The sequence below is a fragment of the Lactuca sativa genome, chromosome 8 (genome assembly GCF_002870075.4).
Source record: "Lactuca sativa cultivar Salinas chromosome 8, Lsat_Salinas_v11, whole genome shotgun sequence".
Classification (NCBI taxonomy): domain Eukaryota; kingdom Viridiplantae; phylum Streptophyta; class Magnoliopsida; order Asterales; family Asteraceae; genus Lactuca; species Lactuca sativa.
In genome coordinates, this window is record NC_056630.2 from 208,034,874 (window position 1) to 208,039,295 (window position 4,422).

Here is a 4,422-nt window from a genome sequence, read left to right on the forward strand (position 1 = left end):
ACATATATAAAATACACACAATTTTCACTCACATATATATGAGATACACACACATATAACATATTTCACACATATATATACAAAATACACACACAAATGAGCACATATAAAACATATTACAAAAAAAATGCACCTGTGGTTTCCAAAAATTTTCCCTCTTTCAACTGGTGGTGGTAGGCTTCGGTGCTGTAACAGTGGTGGTGGTAGTTGATGTCGGTGACAGCAACAACCGATGGTAATAGTGGTGATCGGAGAGGAAAAGAGCTTTTTGAAAACAAAAATGCAATTAATCATAAATTCTTATGGAAATTGACATTAAAATAGAAAGAAAGGAAGAGATGAGAAAGGAAACACGAACTCGAGAGAAGGAAATCAACAAAAGCAATAGTGTCGGTGGCCGGAGAGGGGAAGTTTTCGGTGGTCGGCGATATCTCTTCTAGTAGATGTTGTTAAATGAGGGAGAATTGTTGGAGGAAGGGAGAATCGTCAGATCAAATGATCGAGAAAATGGAACAAAATTAGAGCAGATTGAAGCAGAAAGAGGAAGCAAGTGGGTGTAATCTACGTCGACCTTTACCGGCTACATCCTATCTTTACGAGCGACATCCAATCTTTAGCGGCGACATACGTAGAGGGAAAAGAAGGCGCATTTTTTTCGACCTTTAGCGATGACAATTTAGGTCTTTAGCGGCGACGTATTGTCGCCGGTATTGGTTTTGTGCGTTCCACGAGTTTCTCAGCCATTGGATTAGAAAAATGATCAAATGGTTGGCGTTCACCAGAACGTGAAAGCGCGGATTCGGATAGATAGACATTACCGGCGACACCAATAGCGGCAACAAGACCTTTAGCAGCGACATTTCAATTTGTCGCCGATAAAGGTAATGTCGCCACTAATATTAGTGTGGCCGGTAATGGCTGTATTTCTTGTAGTGATATATACGTATATAAAAATTAGCAAAATAAACAGAACAAAAGGAAACGAGTCAAATGTTGATTATAATAGAGATTCCAAATGGCCGGCACAAGAAGATTTATAATCTCAACTTTTTATTAATTGCAGCAACCGCACACACGATTATTTCTTTCATATTTATACTAATTAATTATTAATATTAAACAACACAACGATTCAGAGTACTCCATGTACTAACTAACAGTTTAAGCTTATACTTTAACACTTCACTCTAAGCTAAACACGCTCCATTCCAAGTTTACCCTTTAACTGATTGAAAGTCTCCGCTTGTAACGCCTTATTTCTCATATAAAAAAATTAGAACACTAAAAAGACCGAAAGGAAATTAGCCAAAACGAGGTTAATAATGAAGCACGACAATATTATATTCAATAGTAGATGACGACTCATTACGAAAAGTGGCAATACCACGTGCTAGTCGGAAAACGCCAGTACCACCAACAACAGACATTTCCCGAAACTGATTCCTGATAGGATTTGTCCCAAAAACCTGTAGAGTGCTACCATTGAACTTCCCTTGTGTAAACACAAAGTTCATGTTCATAAGAAACCCCGGTTGTTCCAAAGACGCTGAACCAGAAAACCCTTGGCCCTTACCAATCATCATGGACCGTGGGTCCCGCTCAACAGTCATAGGTTGGTCAAACATGAAGGTTAGGCCAAACCCGGTGATGCTGGCCCTTCAGAAACGCTTTGAACCAATGGGAATGCTATCAGAATTGCGCATAGCATGAACATCACGTGCTCTTGCTTCATTTTATATCAGAAATCTCAACCCTAAACAATAAAGATTCAAAAATTTAGGGACTTGATTCTTTTTTTCTAAAAATGCAAGAAGTTTGGGATTGAAGAAGGAGATTTGGAGTTAAAAGTGGGGTCTTTGAAACTTGTTTAACCCTGGTCTCCGTGAAAGAAACTTATTTACTTATAGAAGCAAGTGGAGGGTAGAATTCATACTGTTGCATCACCATTGTTGAATTCTATTAGTTTCTTTTTAAAAGAGGCGTTATAGTTTGAATATTTACTGTTTTGTTTGAGGAAATGTGGGGGTTAGTAGTATATTTTAGAATGTGTTACGTGGGAGAAAAGAATCTATCTAGATGTACAGGAGGAGATTTTAACTTTTAAGTATTCTTTTTTACTTCCTTCTATAGTTCTATTCAATCTTTAAATTATAGCGGAGTATGGGTGGTTTCGGTTGGTTAGAGGCCAAAACCAAACCATAGCCAAAACATTTGGTTAATACATGTTTTTAATTAACCAGCGATTAGTTTCGTTTTCAGTTAGTGGTTTAATCGGTAGCTCAGAAGCAAAAGAAAAATGTTCTCATTAAAAATCAAAATCTAAAACAGAAAATATGCTCAGCAAAAAGTCTTCTGCTGTTCGGCAGCTCCTTAGATTTGATCTTTGGCGGCTTGTTTGACTTTTGACTTCTATCCTTAATTTGTTAGCAGAAAAACTAAAAAAAGAAAGAAGCCCTCGTTTTGCTTTCGTATTTGGACTACGACAAATATAATTTTTGAAAGAGATTGTGAACCCACAAGAGGAGGGTTTTAACAAAAACGTCCCTGGTGAAAATGTATCTACCGGTATTTTAAATTTTGTTTACAAGTAAAATAAAAAACCGCCTGCAGTCACCTTCCCATCCGGAATTTCCTGCAGCCGCCCTGCGTCATTTTTTTTTTTTTTTCAAATGTCGTATGTTTCTTTTACTCCAGGTTAGTTTTGTTACTTTTATATAGATGTATACCAAGCTTTCTTTATATTCTTTTTTACATCAAATGTTTACAGGCTTTGTTATATCTTCATGCGAATTTATGCATGCTTTCATGAATTTTTTTTAGTATATCAATTTCTTTTTTCTAGGATTTAGGTTTTGTATCAATGGAGTATATTTTAAGATTTAGAGTTAAAATGAGAGGAAAAAAATATCTAGACAATGCTACAAATGTAGGAATCCTAAGTTAAGTAGGACTTGGAGACCAAGTAAGAATGGGTTTTTAAGCAAGTAAGTTTAAGAGTCCTAGTCTAGTTCTACAAGTCGGTAGAATATAGGTCTATATATACATTATTAGAATCGAGTTATGATTTTAGAATGTAACACATCAAATTGAGTTTTGAGATATTTTCTCAATATATCGGAGAGTTATTCCATATTACTTGTGTTTTCAATCTTTAATTGGTATCAAAGCCTTCAAAACTTCCTACGACAGAAACAATAAAACGTGAGTAAGTATGATCGACAAAGTCATGGTCGACAATTGATTTATGGCGTTTAAAGGTTTTTGACCGTTCTTTTGTGTTGTTCTCGCTCAAATCGCATGAGCAATTGGCGATTCAGGCGATCACGATTTTCTATCTAGCACTTGATCTTAACGAATCAGCAATCGATTAGATAACAAGCGACTGAAATCAGTCGTGATTATAATTCAACTTCCATCGCCAAACGGGAGGTTCCATCAATTTCTCTTGACGATTGAATTGGAAGTAAACGATTTTGATTTTGGCAATATTGAATTATCAATTGAAGAATTGTCGATCAATCTTCTCACGTATATCAGAAAATCGTTTTTCTACTGTAGGGAAGTTCATGTGACCAAAAATTGATCACGCCTTTTTTCTGTTTTGGATCCTGGACAAAACAGTTTCTCTATAGATCAGTACCCTATCTGATTTTGAGTCTTTTGATTTGAGTGATCACCATGTCAGGTGAGTCCTCGAATTCGGCACCACCAAAGGAAATCGGAGCAACCTCCGTTCACTGTCCGATGTTGATAGCTACAAATTACACAGTTTGGGCTATGAGGATGAAGGTTGTTCTAAGAATTCACAAAGCATGGACTATAATCGATCCAGGAGCAGAGAAGAATGAAGAGAAAGATTACCTGGTGATGGGGCTGTTGTATCAGGCGATCCCGGAGACTTTGATTATGCAAATCGGAGATGTGGGGTCCTCAAAGGTGTTGTGGGACGCAATCAAAGCCAAGCACTTGGGTGCTGACCGTAAGAAGGAGGCTAGGTTACAAACCTTAATGACAAAATTCGACCGATTAAAGATGTCCGATTGGGAATCGATTGATGATTTTGCGGGGATATTGTCCGGATTAGCCTAAAAATCGACATCCCTAGGAGAAGTAATGATGAGACAAAGCTTGTGAAGAAGTTTCTAAAATCTTTACCAAGAGCGAAGTTCCTCCACATAGTTGCTTCTTTGGAACAAATCTTGGATCTCAAATCGGTTGGATTTGAAGATGTTGTGGGAAGGCTTAAAGCTTATGAAGAAAGGATTAGAGAAGAGGGTGATGACGGAGGAGAAGAACCAAAGGTTTGTGGTCATTGATCAGTGGCAACACTAGTGGTTCAGGTGGTGGCGATAGCTTAACTGGTGGAGCAAAGGATAAATCGACAAAGGGAACAAGGGTGTCAACCGGTAATCTTGGATCCGG

At 37.5% G+C, this 4,422-nt stretch overlaps 1 pseudogene; it reads right to left on the reverse strand.

Moving 5' to 3' along the window:
• Nucleotides 1-1,203: 1,203 nt before the first annotated feature.
• LOC111915604 (dirigent protein 22-like) lies at nucleotides 1,204-2,225 on the reverse strand (annotated as a pseudogene).
• Nucleotides 2,226-4,422: the final 2,197 nt, after the last annotated feature.